The following is a 17,431-nucleotide window of genomic DNA, read 5'->3' on the forward strand; positions in this document are numbered from 1 at the left end:
CACAGAGCGTTTAATGCATTCTGCATAGGTGAGAAGAAGTAGAGGAAGGGCAGCAAGGGGCAAAAAGAGTAGGAGACAACAGGATGTCAGGTGTCAGCTCTGAGATGGAGCAGAGCTGTCAGGTGTCAATTAAGGCACCAAGCTATGAATGAAATGGTTGAGCTCTTGACTGTTCACTGCAGTGGAAAAGCAGGAGTCTAAGAACAGAGAATGAGCCAACCCCCATGTTCCTCTTTCCCCAAAGAAAGTTAGGGGGCCAGCCTGTCAGTGCCCCTATGGAGTTCACTCTACTTTGTGGGAACCCAAACAAAAGACCCCAAAAGTTTTATGGCCCCCGGGGTCTGAATGAGGGAAAGGTTTGGTGGGAAAATCCTGAGTATTGAGTCAGAAAGGAGAAAGCACCCTCAAAGCTCTCCTTCCCCTAGAAAGAGGCCTCAGCAGGAGTGACTGAAGACCACCTAAGTACACGACCTCAGTGGACACCTGGAAACACAGGCGGCAGCTAGCAGTACAAACACACCACAGCCAGGGGCCTGAGTCTTCAGCTGCAGCTTTGTCCAGAGATGCAATGGCTTGACTGTGCACCAAGTCTGAGGTAGTGAGGGCAGCTTGCTTCACCAACCTGCCAAATTGCACTTGCTTAAACCTCAAGAAACACACAGAGGTTTGAAACCAAGAGCCAGACTCCTGCAGACTAAGACCAAATGTCTTGAGTCCTGCAGTTTGCAGGGTTCCTTTGATAGAGCTTCCTCTTTGACACAGCTGCCTCCCTTTCGGGCATTTTCTGGTTGACCAAGTGAGTCCCTGTGACTGGGGTATCCCAGAGCTGTCAGGTGAAACACCACAGACTCGCCAACCCCCAGCTGAGCAGCCACAGCCTTCATCTGGGAGTCTCGGGCACTGGACAGGCCAGCCAGCTGGAGCCCAGGAGCAGGCGACCAATTTAAGGCTGGGATAGCTTTCAGTCTGGGACTAAAAAGCTTGGTGCCTTACAGAGTTATCATTTACTTGGTCCATACTGTCTCAATGGAAACAAGTACAGATCTATCATATCGTAGAAGGAACTTGTGTCTGTTCTTTTAGCAGAAAGGAATATTGTATCATTTTAAGATTTTAGAAATTCCACTGTTGACCTCAAATATAAACAGCCTCACAAAGTGTAATTAAAAGACTTTAATAGTGCTTAAGGAATACTTCAAAATAAACTTTGACTTTATTAATATTGTAACATTTAAATAAAATTAAGAGCAGAAGTAGGTATATATCAGTCCACATAAACAATGCAAAGAGATTGGGATTTTTTTTTAATGAAATGAGGAAAAATGTAAACTATTGTACACACTTTCTAACTAGAAACTTTGCTTTGTTAAACAAAATGAGTTACATTTTTGAAAATATAGGTCCAAAATTTTTTTCAGTGACATGAAATGAAAAAGGAAGATAAAAAGAAGTGTTAAGAGCAGGCACACGCAGTGGTATCTTTGGATAACTTGAGTTCATTGCAATCTTCTGAAAGTAAATTTTAGGCTACCATAGATGATAAGAAAAAATAATAAACCCATGCAAATACATGAATATGTGATTCATTGGAGTCCATATATAACTCACTTTCCCTTCCACTAGAGAATTAAGATAGAGTCCGTGTAAGAATTTCCCAAATGCACATCTATCTCCAAACCTGAATATTTTTTTCATGTAATTTCTTGTGTTCTTTCTAGAATACATATAATAAATTACTTTCCCCAAAGCAGTACAAGCATAGAGATGGTAATTAGAGTGAAACAAATTGCAGTGGTCATTTACTAAAATGATAAATGGCTTAGAATCAATCAGAGAAAAATAACTTAATAAGACTGTGATGAATGGGTGAGCAGTGGTGGGACCAGACTGAGACGTAGCTAGAGAGGAGGGCGACTTCCAGCCCAACCATGAGCAGCTTCTGGCCTACTTGGGCACTGCATATAAGAGGAAAAGAGATAAATCTATGCATTTTAGTAGATCACACCAGGTTCTTTGTTTTATGGCCAAATTAATTTCTCTCTACATAGAAATATCTGTATTCCTTTCTGATGTTGTGCATGGGTTCCCTGCATATCTCTTTATAAAATCATATTATCCTTTAGTTTTTTCCAAGAAACTACTGTTTACTTTTATGGTAACATGACATTTCCTGTAGTCTTATTTTCTGCTCTAGTATCTTATTCTGTTGACCTACCCCAGGAAATCACTTTTAGTTTTATACAGTGGAAACTATATTAAAACTATTGAACTTATAGCTCCAATTTCAAATGTATTCTGAACCATAGAAAAATGGGCCAAGAATGTGATTGCAAAAAAAGGGCAAACTATACTTTAAAAGTTATCATTAATTATAATCATAAAAGATTTTTCTTATATTGACTCATACTCTTGTTCAATCCACAGGAAAATCCACATGTTCCATCTTCTAAAAAGTTTAATTAAAATTTGACAATTCTTGAACATGGACAAATTAGAGGCTTTGATGCGTTGCCAGAGTCAGGTTGTCTGAATTGTTACCGTGACTCACTCCCTTGTGTGCGTGCCGGTGGTGTCAGTGCATCCTGTTTCGTGTTTCCCAGCCTTCCTCTCTGAAGCCAGTGCCCCTGAAGCTCATTTCTCGGACTTAGTAATCAACTAACTTAATGTACATGGTGATAAATCAGAAAAACATTGACTACCCAGGGTGTGCCATATATTAGGAAAGATACCAAGAAGCATCAAAACTCTCCATGGCCTCCTTTCACTTTGAATTGGTGGTGGCACTAGCAGACAGCAAAGTCATAATCCAATTTGAGTCTAAGGCAGCTGTTACTGAATTTCTTTAAAAGGGCAGGTAGTAAATATCTTGGACATTGGAGGCCACATCAGTCTCTACTGCAATTGCTGATCTCTGCCTCTGTGCCATGAGAGCAGCTGTAAAGGATGGTGGGAAGGAGGGAGTTCGATTTGTCCTCACCACAATCTGCCTATCCTGGTATGGGAAAACATCCAAAACTGGACGCTATGTGGATGACACTTTAAAACATCTTACAGTCAAATGTCATCAAACAAAAGCACATGAGATCTTTGTTTGGATGATTTCTGAAACCTTCTTTAAAAATAGTGTCATAATTACTGCTTTTTAAATGCTTAGAGAATATGATAGGAGTTGGAGAAAGGATAGTTATTCAAAATAGAACTTCACTTGTTTACCAAACATTTTCCAAGCCGAGTGTGAGCCAGAATGATGTGAAATAACCAAGACCCAAATCAAGTGTCTCTGTGCTTTGGTTGATACAGAGTCACGGAGGAGGGAAGCAGCAGCAAGGCCCCTCCTTCACCAGCCAGCCCAGTTTGTAGAGGAAAAGTTGGAGCAGAGAATGGGGAGATGAAGAATGAATACATCATGGCATAAAAGAGTAAAAGCCTTTACTCACTGACTGCTGCCAGGCCTATGAACCTTTCTCAGGACAAGGGGTCTGTGAGTTCAAATATTCATAATTTCTTTTTCTAATTTTGAAAGAGTAGTTGCTTTACATAACAGCTCAATGATGCTTCTAAGTTCTGTGGCACTTATACTTAGGCACATGTAATTAATTATCGTATTACTGTTCATATTCTGGGCATTAAGCAACATCAAGGATCTGTAATTAATTTAGACGTATTTGTTAACTCATATATTTCTACTACAGTTATCTTTCAGTCTATAGAATTATCACCTAAAGTAGAAGTCTACTACATGCAGAGATGTGCTATAAATGCTATCAATGCTTGACTGTTTTTATGTTTATTGCTTTTTAAAAATTGTACAAAAAAGTCTTCAACTATGACTTTTCTGCAACCTCCGTCTTCTCTTTCCCCTTACTAATAGTGGCAAATTCTAAGTCCTGAGGTCCTTTTTACGACAAATAGCAGAATCCTTTGCTTAGACTTTTGCCCTACCAGATTTGGTTCTTTTTTGTCAACACATTGATGACCTAGCAAGTAGAAGCCACATTTAAACTTTTGTCCTCTAAACCATGACAATCAACACTTAAGTACTTTATTATTATCTTAACAATAATTATGACTATATCTTTGCTATTTTTTATCATTGTCCCACTAAAAGCTTCTATATTCCAATGCACTACTATCTTTTTTAAGATGCAAAATAACCTGTGTCCTTTGGAAATGAGAATTAGCATTTATTATCAAGAGTAACTTCAGGGACTGAGAGAGATTTAAGTTGATCTACATTCATTCATTTTACTTTTAACCACTTAAAGCCATATTAGTCAGTAGTTATTGATAAAATCATCCATGGAAGTGACATATTATTAATGATTAATTTTGAAAAGTACATGATAAGTTAATGTATTTTCATTACTCATTATTGAAGTAACAGACAGTAAATTATATCAGCTGTGCATCCAATATAAAGAGGTCCCTGACTTACAGGATATACAAAGGACACCAGATGCAGTGAATGTCAGCTCAATCTCAGTGATTGAACAAAAGGGTCAAAATAAATCAGCTTTATTAAATTGGTCTACAGACTCAATTTCATTCTATTTTCCTCACTGAGATTTTTATCATGCACTTACTATATCAAGAAAAAGAAATTATATTCACATTTAGGATATTCTCTTGGTTAATTACATCTACCTATGGCTATCTTTTAGATATGTCTCCTAAAATACTGAAGATGTCAAGATACACCACCATTTCTCAGAGCTTATGCTATTAGAGCTTATATAAGGAATAATTAAAAAGTCATTCAATACAAATCATTTTAAACTGTTATACACAAATGGGATATTGGCTACTGATTCTTAGCAAGGTTAGAGCAAGTCAGGTTCACTGTGGCTTTGCTTATGAATGCTTAGTCTTCCTGGTATCACATTCTGAATTGAAGCTTCCTCATCAGATATTTGTCTGTTACACATTAGGAGCAGCTCTGAAAAGATAAGTAATAGATGAACATCACATGCAAGATAAGAATGAGTTGAGATAGCAAGGTACACTCATCATCTGCTGGCATTTCAGTTTCACTACTTCTCCATGAAAAAGCCTGCAGTTCATCCAAACTCTGTTTCCCAGGGATATTGCCAGCTTGTAGAGTTTCAGTTTTGCTCCCGATGATGTGTAGGAACTTTATTTGCTTGTGTTTTGTTGCTCACTTTCCTATTCTTAATTCTAATAAGATAAGCTAAGGGCTCAAGTGTCTACAGTGAAAACAGAATGAAACTACTTGATCCCCTGGGCCGCCTGACATAAAGACCTTGAGGATGAGAGTTTGTTTTAGTTTTTTTACTGATAAAAGGCGTTTTAGGCTCCCTGTGGGTGGAAGGGGTGCCCAGGTAGGGAACACCGGAGTTCGTGTGTTTCTTGTCCACCGGCTGTAGTGAGGGAACCACAAGTCATCTGGTAGTGGTCAGGGAGACCTTTCATTACGATGTCCCATCCTCTCCTCTGACAGCCACACAGGGAAGATTCAGAGAGCTTGGGGCCCATGAAGGACTGAGCTGGGAAGGGGATCTGTGTTATCTCATTGATCCAGTGCCCTGGGCCCCAGGACCATCCTCTGGGAAACGGACTGGACCATGTGGATAATGTATGTGCACAGATGGGCAGCCAGGGAAGGTGAGCTGCCGCCTTCTCAGCTCTCCTGTAGGCTGGACCCCGACCTCTTTCTGCCCTCTCTGGTGTGAAAAAGAATCTGTCCCAGGAAACCACAGTGATCAGGAAGCCTGTGAAGGGCAGAAGGGCTGTGTCTGGCCTTCCCTGTGAAATCACCTTTCCCGACTCCTTTCCTGCAACTCCCTGTGCCCAGCAGACTTTCGTCTCTGCAGTCAGCAAAGTCATTTTCCAAGCAGGTGTAGTCGTGGAAAGCAAATGAATACGCACAGAGCACAGTATCAAACAAGAAAGGAACAAGAGTCCAGCTGCTGCATTTTTATATTGTGAGATGAAATTCCTACTCTGACACAACTAGAGACACATGAGTTCACTGAGTGGAGTCAAGTTTATGTGACCTGGGGAACAATTATCTACAAGAAACTGAGAGCACTGATTCCAAATGACCCTGGGATGCAAAATCTCTTTCACACTTTTGACTTTGGTGGAAAGATTTTGCTTAGAATGCCCTATTAACTTAGAGTTCTACCCTAAAATTAAGCCATTTAGGGTAAATAAATAAGCCATCTATGCAGAAAAATGGTCAGAATCACTGCTCACTGGTGATTCTGTTTCACTGATGGGAGAGATGTTTTCTAATAAAAAGCAGAGTTAATGGAACACTGGGCTCATTTTGATGATATTAATTCTCTTCAATGAGCTAAGCTGGAGGTAGTTAACCAGGCATATTATCCCAATTTTACCTCATCACCAATCCTTAACAGCCCACCTCTGGTTCTGCGTCTCTTTCCTCTATCCTGGCTGTCTGTCTTGTCTAGATTTTCCCTGGACACACTGCTGAGTTCCCCTGAGTGTGTGAGAGCAATAGGTATCACACATTGAGGATGGATGGCATCAGAATGGGCACCTCATTAAACAGCGATGCGATTTCCATGTTATTTCATGCTTTTCACCTTCCTGTCCTCCAGCCTTGTCAGTGTTGAGGCAAAGCTGCTCTCAGTCACTCCAGGCTCCTCTGTCTGCACCCGTTCATCATCCTCGTTGTCACCACTTCCATGACTTTGACAAACTTGACAGCAGTGGGGGATGTTGGTAGGACCATGGGCTATTTTTGCAAGCCAGTGCAAGCTGTGGCCCAGTCACCAGCTGTGTGATCTTGAGCAAGAAAGATGACTATTCCTATCTTCTTTTGTTTTTGTATTAATTATAGCTTTGGTTGTAAAATTGGTGGCATGCCCTGTGATGATTCGATACCTGTTCACAGTGCAGTTATCTAACTCAGTGAAGTCTTGGCTGTGTGAGGAGATGATAGTTCCTGCCTTGAAATCTTGCTGAGAAAATGAAATGAGTCTGTGGATGCAAAGAACTTAATTTTGTCTCCACTTGTTCACTGCCATGTTTTCCACCATCCCCACACTAATTCTGTTTTTACCTTTGTGGGGCATATTCAACGCATTCATCCTTCTTTTTCTAAGCTTTTCTAGAAATTTCCATTCCTACTCTCTCTCACTTCTTTGAAGAGGTTGGTGCTGGTTCCCTTGTCCAATCATCCTTCTACCACCAGAGGCTCTGCATTGACTGATCTGAACAACCACAGATAGAAAATACTTTTAAAAACTGCATCTGTAGGGAACATATGCAGGCAGAGCTTCTCGTGTTATGACCCAGAAAAGAAAGATAACTATTTAATAGTGTTGACATTGTAGTGGCTATGATATATAACCTAGAGAGCACTTAAAGTATATGGGAGGATGTGTGTAGGTTACATGCAAATACTAAAGCATTTTATATACAGGACTTCAACTTCTGCAGATTTGGGTCTCCACGTGAGGTCTTAGGAGGAATCCTCAGAGACCAAGGGATGACTGAGCCTGGCTCTTCTTTCCACCATTGCTATTTTACTAAGTCATTGATCTGGGTCTCCACTCAGGGATAGTTCTAGGCAAAGACACCCTCCGCGTTAGTTTCATCTACTGAACAGTTGCTGGCCATGCACAGTGCTCTTGTTCCTGCTTTGCTACTTCCTGGACTCTCCAGGCCACAAGCACGAACAAGTATAAGTTTTATTTTTTCCTTATGAAATATCTGTTCATACCAAATATCAGAAGCCGTGAATATTGCTTAGGAGTCAAGATGAAATGCAATCAAGCAGATGTTTCGTGACTCAGCATTAATAGCAGGTCAACTTTTAAGAAAGATCAGAAAAATAAACCTTAGTGTAACCACTGCTGTGATTGGCAGCTAATCAGAATTTTATTTTCATAGATCTATTGGCTGTACCGAATCATATTTTATTAGACATGCTATCACTTCTCATAACATTTTCTTTCATTCTGTGAGAATCTGATCTCACTGTCATGTTCTAGTCCTACGAATTGAGTGGAAATAAGCCTTTAGGGATGAACTAAAAATTCGGAAGTGGCTCCAAGTTTCAAAAATGTCTCCTATCATTTACTAAATATATGTATGCTAAGAATGCTGTTAGACAGGGACTAAATCACACCACAGAGAAATTAACTACATTTGAAAATTCTGAGATGGACAGTGTATCCAGATACAAGCAATTTCTAAAAGCAAAATAATTGTTATTGATCAAAAGCTTTTTGCTAATTTTTCTGCCAGTCTGCAAAGGGCTTGATATAAATCATGTTCAACACTCACAAAACCCCTAAAATTAACGATACTCACACCACTTCCCATAAAAGGGTATGGCAGTGCTTAGGATCAGAGTGAGGCCAGCAAGGCTAAAGGTTGGTTGTGTTTCTTGGTAGATGGGAGAACAGAACTTTCAGACAGTTTGGGGGAACTTCTGAGATATTTCCAGTCTTTAAAATCACATTATTTAAATTACTGTATTCTTTCTTCACAGAACTATGAACCTGAATATTACAAGTAATGGCTTTTATAAGATTATATTCATCTTACCTTGGGAAATAGGAAAATATATTATTTATTATATAGGATAAACGTACTCATTACAGAAAACAAAAATTCATACCACTATTTTAACCATTCAGTACAATAAATATTTTTTCTGCATATTTTTCTCCATTTTATTCACACATTCATAGAATTGTATGTTATCACAATCAAGAGACAAAGACAGTTTTGGCTTCTATTTTCAATATCTATTATTTCATAGAAGATTTTTAAATTATTCCAGTGACCATGTCAAATGCAGAGAAGGAAGTGAGGTGGGGGAAAACTGGCTTAAAAATAAATGATCTAATACTAAGATTCAAATTGACCTTTACAGTTGAAAGAGAAAATATTGAGTCTCAATATGTGGTAGGAAGTAACAGTTTATGAACATAAATTATCCTGGCACTTCAGATTTTCTTCTTCATTCAATGTTCGCTTTCAATACCTTTGAAACATGCTAGAACTTTTCCTAGCAGACAAATATTACTGCCAAAATCATCCCTAATTGTATTTTATGTAAGTGTCAAAGCAGTGTTTTGACTCCTCTCTGGGGACAGACACGCTGGTCCTGAAGGGAATGTTCTCATCGCTGCATCGCTGTAAAGAACCAATCTGCCCTCGCTAAAAATTGATAGCGGAGGTTCTGCAGTGTGACGATAAAACACATTTTTAAAAATAAGAACAGGCAATACCCTTTTGAGTTCCACTCTGTCACACACACATTGTATATTTATTTGCAGTCTCACAAATATTTTCATTCATCTAAAATCTTGGGTTAGAAAATAGTCTTATTGTGCACTCCTTATTGTGAAAAAATAGAGGTCACTTCACTTGAACTTCTACTGGGAGCTTTTAGTAATCAATGAGAAAATATTTTTCTTAAATACTTCCTGTAAGTTCAGTTTTGAATATTTGAGGAAATTCCTTAATTAGAAATAATCTACATTTTTAAAATCTGAATAAGTCTCATTGGATAGTTTCTACATGAATGAATGCATCAAATGGTTGGCTGACTTACATAATATGTTTGCTTCTCTATCTCTGTATCAGAAACTCAAAAATCAGATATTTGTGTTACTTACGCATAATGATATTTACCAAATTGTTTTGCGAATGAATAAAAATGGAAATTACCTTGCAATACTCCTGAAAACCCATTTCTTCTCAACTAGAAATGCTAATGTTTCTCTATGTAAAGGAATCCTAACTGAGCATTCCTACCACACCAAATTATTTCCCTACATTTCATCTCAAGCTACTGAAATTCACACAAATAGTAATATCTATTCACCAACCTAATATTTGCCTTGGAATGTTACATAAGTTTTTATCACAGACAAAAAGATGTTATAGAGCTAGATGCACTGTGTTTCCCAAAAGAGACATTTAAAGGCATAAGAAGAGTTTTACTGTATCTCTCCAGGTCATCTACATTATTACCTAAAATGGTTTAACCACTAAACACTGTCTAAATTATAGCTTCGTCAGTGCTTATCCTCAATTTGCTTAAAATTCAAGAACCATTAAGAGAAATGCTGCTTAATAGTAGGCAGCAATTACAGCTCTGATGAATGTATTTTACAGATCATGTATTTCCAAACATTTGTGTTGTTCTACAGTAGGCTTAGCACAAAGGATCACAACTTGTAGATAGTTATCTAAAATTCAGGCAAAGTGGATTTAAAAGCAAAAGTAACCACAAGATAATAAAAAGCAGAATTCTGTGTCATCCAAGACTTAAAGTAGTAATGTAATTTAATTTCTACAATGCCCCTTTGCATACATGAGTTCCTCAAGCATGTAATTATAAAATATAATTCACAGTTCTGAACAGAAGTAGCACCTGTAGAATTGTGAGGGTTGGGAACAATAGTAATTTATGGGACATTGAAAGTGCTGAGTTCTTGCTGCTTTTTGTTTTCATGAAGGAAATCTGGAATGACAGGTGGTGATATGAATTAAGTGGGACTCCCCAAAAAGAATCCATGCCTGGGGAGAGAGATGTCCAGGCCTTGAGAACAGGTGTATCCTGCAGCCACCTCCAAGAGCATGCATTCCCTGGGAATAGTTTCCACTGTGAAGTCTCCAGCTGTCAGGTGAGGTGGTAACATTCTTGGCTTTACTGGCACTGGGTCTAATCAGCTTTTACAGTTTTATTACAGCAGGATTAGTTCGGGCCATTAAACCAATACTGTATTTTAAAATAAGTGTGACATATTAAGTAAATACAAATGTAATTGAGTAGAATCGATATTGTTATTTTAATCTAAACTCTTAAGTGATAACCTTTGTCACTGGAACATATTTAATTTGACATGAGGTCCACAAGATGATAGGAAAATAAAATTCCTTGTTCTGGGCATATTTATATATCTCCCCAATTAACTGCAGAGACATAAATTATTATAAAGGATACAGAGTAATAAGTTTTGTCATTTTTTCAAAGAAGACTAAGTTATATCTTAATAAAAATGTCACTTTGGATAAAAGAGTATTATAACACTATTTTACCTGTTAATTGAGATCTATTCACCATAGAATATAGCTCATATTTATGCATTTTTATATGAAAAGGTATAAAATCATTATTTTTATGACTAAATGAGAATTGATGTTTTATAGCCTAAATTATTGGCTTATATTTATTTACATTTCCTAATACTTATAAAAAACTATATTTCACACTGTTGTTATAATGAAAGTTAGTATATCAACTTTATGTTTTTTGACGAATTTTAGGTTAATTTAATAACAGCCTAACATTGACTATGATTTTGCATGTCTTATAGTCATCTCACAAACTAGTCAAGTTGCTTGCATTGTTCCTGACATTATATTCCATCAAAAGCATTTCAGATTATTGGAAATCTACAAAACTCTCTCTAGAGAGATGAAATGTTCAGATTTTAAGTCATGAGAATGAACTCCAATATATTCTATATGTGCATTAAATCATTACAAACGGAAACTGAAAAATCACATGCAAAGGGTTGAACTATTTGGTGTTTAATTCTTCCCTTCCCATTATTTCTGATATAATTTTGATCAATGTCTGGATTTATTTCTCTAGTAATATTTTATTTTTTTCATGAATTACATCAAATTTTGACAATGTAAGGATACTATGCAGTATGAGCATAGTGAGATCCAATGTTTGAAGATTAGAAGATTACAGTTTTGATTTTGGTGAATGAATGAATCGGCTGTGGTTTCAGGAGATCCAATTTGAAGAACAGAAAGAGGGCTGGGACATAGTCATTATTTAATCCATATTGATTTAGGGTGGTTACGAAACACCAAAGTGACAAAGCCTCAGGAGAAAACTGCTCTGAAACTCAAGGCAGTAGTGAGCTGAAGTCTAAATTTTAGAATAGTCAGAAAACAGGTGGATAAATCTACCAAGATGAGCATGGTATTTATGGTAAGATGGGGGTGGGGTTGATGAAAGGAAATCATGGGAAACTGGCATTAATGGAAACACTCAAGGAAGAGGAGAGAGGCAGTATTACCAATCAGATGTTTCAATTCCCTGTCAATGAAAACTATTCAAAACTTGTGGAAAAATTAATTCACTTTAGTAAAAGACAGGCCTTAGAATGTGCTCTTTCAGCCCCTGCCATAAGGAGTTGGAAGAATCGCGTTATCCTTTTCTTGTCCTTGATTTCCCTCAGCCCTGTTGTGCTCCACACTTGCTCAAATCTCAGTCATGACCATTTGCAGCTTCTGTGCACATTTTCAAGTTCACCTAGAAGGACTATTTTATTCTCATAGTCGCTCCAGGAAAATTCTAGATCCCACTCTGATTGAACTGTCCTTGAGTGAAACTTCAAACACAGGGACTCTACGCTTTCACTGGCTTGGTCCAGGGTCCACTCTTATCCCTGAGTGCTGGAGGAAGACATAAAAATGAGAAGCATCTGGCATGACAGTGCGCGCCTGTAATTCTGGCATTCTGAGAGGCTAAGGCAGTCCAGATTGGCCAACTTAGTGATTTAACAAGACCTCATCTCAAACAAACAAACAAACAAACAGGGCTGCAGGTGCTGCTCAGAGCAAAGTCTGGGCTCAAACTCAGTACCAAAAAAGAAAAAAAAATAGTTACATTAAATGACAGTTTTTAAAAAAATAAGTTAACCTTTTTCTTCTGATATCTAATTATATTATTAGTCCAATTTGGTGGAATGCACTATTTTTGTAAGGAGTTTTTCCAGTTTTGTTTATTAGAGATGTTTGAAACAATTTTTCCCTAGTGGCTCTTAGCTAATCCTGTTGTTTATTATTTGCCACAATACCTAAAATTTACTTCTTTTTCAAAATTATCTTTTCAGAGATTGGTCTTGCCTTCCTAGAAGCAAAATAAATGTTGTTTACTGAATCACAGTCATGATATTCAGATTGAACATCATTTACAACAGTAGTATTTACCATATTGAATGGGTCCATTGTTCTCTATTTGTTTTTCTTATGAAAAAATATATTGAGATGTTTAGTATATCTTATGTATTTTTTATTAATTTTTAAATGTTTTCTTTCTATATAAGCTTTATTTTTCTTATTTAAATTAAATCCATTAAGAAGTTGATTTGAAGAATCAATTGAAAGGCATAAAATTGCCTGCATTTCTGGTAGGCATGTTTTTTCATAAAATGTTATTAACTTAATTTTCTCCTTCCCCTACTAAATTGCATCTTCTTAAAAATTGCTTGTGAAAGTTATGAAACAAGTTCCTGTAAGCTGCTTCACGTTACTTAAGTAAGAATGATATAAATATATGAAGCTAATACTGGAAAATGGTATTCGTCAGGTTGAATTTTGAATTTCTCCAATGCAGCGTCTCATTAGTGGCAATCTGTAACTTACCTGTCTCAGATAAATAATGTCCAGTATTCACTCTGGACATTTCTCTTTCCATGTGCTGTCTCAGGTTTGGCCTCTCCTTTAACCCTCTTCGTGCAGGAATGATAAAGATTACAGAATAGGGTAGAAATAATTTGTCTCCTGAAGATGTCCATAGATTTCTTTATTCTATGTACTCTTGATATTGGGGCAATGTCAAACTGTTATCTGCCTTTCTTGTTCTCAAGGAGCTGGCTAGGACAAGAGTGTGTCCACTTGGAGGCTCTTTCTGGGAATGGAAACTCGACTACATGTTTGGGTAAGAATATAAACACCCACAATATCAACCTCTAGCGAATATTTTCCAGGGCTTGTTAGTGCCAAATGCTCGTTCCGTACATTTTCCTCAGGAAGCACCTTGGCCGTGACCACTCATGAATGTGTGACGATTCTTTGTAGATACACAGTTCCCAGTAGAACCTGAGGAAACTTGACAAGCATGTAATGCAACCTGCACACTCTTCACATGTGGAAGGAAAGTGTTTTTCAGGGACACTTACTCAAGGGCTCCTTGTCATGAGATGCCATAGTAAATAAGACAGTGTTTTAGTTTAGTGATTTAAGTGACTTAAGACCACATTATGCCACTGATTTATATGGTCTTATATGTTTAGCTGCCAGTTTTTCTTTCCCTTTAATTTTCTAGTTGCAAAAATATTTTGATTAATCTCAGATATTCTCATATTTCATATGAATTTCTATATATAATATTCTAACCTGCCATGATCAAGACTGACTCTCAGCTCTCAGGACCTAAAACCTGATGGCAGAGGTCTAAACACAGGAGGATTTGATCTCTTAGACCGAAGAGGCCTGGGGTTGGCCCCAGAGCTGACACCATCTCCACACTGAGAGGCCTCTGGGGTACTTGCATCTTTTACATATATTGCCATGGTCAGCATGCAGCTTCCAACCATGGCAACAAGTGTGTGAGAAACTAGAGGGGGTGATCAAAAAATATGGCCTGTATATTTAAATTAAAATATCTCTTGCTACTTTCTGAAGCAGTTCTGGAAGTCCTCTTTCATGAGTGACTTTATGAAGTGTGATAAAAAACAGTGTGTGCTCCTTCTGAATGCTGTCCAGTGGAAAGACAGTAGCATAAAAACGTTAGGGCACGGGCCAAGAGTGGTGGCCCTGAGTGTAATCCCAGCACTTGGGAGGCTGAGGCAAGAGGATTGTTGTGAATTTGAAATGGTTAATAGAAATATATATAGGAATATATATACAGAAACGGGTAATGTGTTTCATGAGTAAGGAAATGTTATTGCCCCACAGCATATTTTATACTTGTTTTTGATATTATAAAACATACATAGAAATCAGGAAAAGGAAAACTTGTATAAATATTTTAGTACTAAAATTACTGAGACAACATGAGATTCATACAAGTTACATGTGGCCTCTACAGTAACAAGAGGTGCTCAACGTGGTGGCCATTAGCTTGCAGACATTTATTAGAATGGCGAACTGCTGGAGTGAGTATATATTTTTTGGGCAAAATTTGTATACATATCCAGCAATAATCAATTTATAAAAAATGATTAACGCATGTTTCATGAGTAAGGAATCATAAAGTTTATGCTTCGTCTTGACCAATTAGAGAGTAGAGTGCCATAGAGTCTTGGTATAGTCCTGTTATTTTTATCTTGATTTATTTTGGGGAAAGGTGTTGAGTGTTTGTGTACTGTGATGGTACTGTCTATGTTTGTGGGACTGTTTACATCGGGGTGGTTAACATCTCGGACACTGGACCAGAGCTTTTGGAGTTTGTGGCTTTCACCCCTCCTGAGTTTTCTGTTTCTTTGGCTGTAAAATGTGGATCATCTTAATACCACGTGGAGGGTTGTCTCTAGGATTAAGTGAGTTCAGGTGTGTGAAATGCTTAGGACCACAGGTTGCTCAGAGCTCTGTCACTGTTGTGTGGCTCTTGTGTCTCTTCCTGTGTTGTTGATTTGCATCTTCTCCTTCTGTCTTAATCAGACTTTCAAGGCTCTCTCTGTCTTTGGCTTGCTATATTGCTCTTCCATTTTGGCTGTTATATTTTGTAACCCTTTTATTAGGAATTTTTTTTCCCAAGGTCTTTCAGATGGGCCATTAGTGACTATTTTTCTTAATGCATATATTTAGAGTTTTATTTCTTCCTCAATAGTTTGATTTGTGCTTCCTATTGACCACCCATATGTCTTCTTTATAATGTCTTTTCAGAGTTTTTCATTTTTATTGAGTTTTCTTATTGTTAATCCTTAATAGGTATCCTTGTATGTTCTGCATACTACAAATATCTTCTCCTAGTGTCTGACTTCCTTTTTCACTTTGCTTTTGGTATCTTTAGAAGTGCACACATTTTTCACTTATTTTCCTTTCACCGTTACTATTTTTTACCTGCTAAGAAAATTCTATGTGACTGAGGACATGGGGATTTCCATCTATCTTATGCTTCGCAGTCCTAACACGTTTGCATTACATCACAGTGAGTGTGAGACTGAGCCCCCCTCAGCCTGCCATCCTAGGTAGGCATGACCTCTGGCTCCAACACCATTTGTTGAACAAACTTCACCTACATCTACCAGTTTGCTGTGTGCTTTATTTTTATTTCAACAGTTTGATGCATGTTTTCATGTCTTCTGTTGGTTTCTTCAGGCTTGGTTCATTCATTGCCATTTTTACTTTTCAGTTTTGATTTTTTTCAAACACAGCTTTAGGACTTATTAAGAGTTATTGCATACTCCCGTGTGTTATTTCATTCTTAAAAATATTACTTTCATTTTCATCTTCCTATGCATTACTAAATACTCAAGGACACTTTAACTCCACTTATATTTATATGTATTTTAAATATTTTGTTTTACAGTTGTTTTATACTTACATATATTTCATGTACCTTATGACCTTATTAATTATGTTTCTAATGTTACTTTTATTTTTGCTTCACAATGAATTTATTTCTGTTATTTTTATTATTCTATTCTGAATTTGTTTCTTTGATTATTTTACTGTTGTGAGAAAACTACTTTCAATATTTTTTTTAGTGTGTGTCAGTAGGTGACAAGTCCTTGACTTGTTCTTATTAGTTTCACCTTCATGCTTTACTTGGTGTATAATTCCAGAGTGAAGATTTTGTAGCCACCTTGTGTTCCGTATCCCATCACGGACAGCTGCAGTCCTGAAAACCTAGTTATTCCCATCTAGGTCTGAATTAATCTGGTTTGGGTTGAAATTTTGAAAGCACTCCTGACTTCAGTTCTCCCCTGTACCCTCTGCTAGCTCTCCACATGCGAAACTTAGAGCCTGTGGTATCAGAAGATTCCAAATCCATTCAGATGCTCAGCTTTGCCTCCTGTGCCTCTACAATGGAAGCTGCCTGAGTTCTATACTCTGACAGGCAGCTTCTGTCGGCTGAGCATCCACCTGCTTGACCTGTGTAGGTTAAGAATTTGGGAAATGCTAAGAATACAACAAACAGATCAGTGCTCAATACTTCTCTTATTTCTAGGATTCTGGCCTCTCCCAGCACACATTGCCTATCATTTTGGTTCCAGTTATTCTTGTGGTATAAAAATCCTAGAAGAAGCATTTTTTTTGTTAAAAAATTTTCACATTAGTAAATAGTCTTTCACAAAAATTTAATCAATTCACTATCACCAAAGTGCATATCAGAAAGTGCATTTACTTCTAAAGTGACTATTTTCTACAGTTCCTTGCATCAATATAGACAATAAATGAAGATGAGCAAAATTGAAAAAATGCTTTTGTCTATAAGAAAATTGTCCTATAAATAAGAGAGAAAATGTAGTGGCTGAGAATTCCTTTTCACTCAATAAGAGAAGATAAACTAATGGCTTTCCCTTGATAAACTGTAAGCATTGTATCGAGGTCACTATAAATTTGACATTAGGACAGTATATCAGGGAATAATGTCGGAGAGCATTTATATCTTCACTCAGATTGCTTAGCTGTGAAAAGAGATAAGCTTTGTTGTGTGGCTATCCCCATT

Source organism: Heterocephalus glaber, unplaced genomic scaffold, assembly GCF_053883595.1.
Source record: "Heterocephalus glaber isolate CG9 unplaced genomic scaffold, H.glaber_assembly_v1.0 deba00001537, whole genome shotgun sequence".
In the NCBI taxonomy this organism is placed as follows: Eukaryota; Metazoa; Chordata; class Mammalia; order Rodentia; family Bathyergidae; genus Heterocephalus; species Heterocephalus glaber.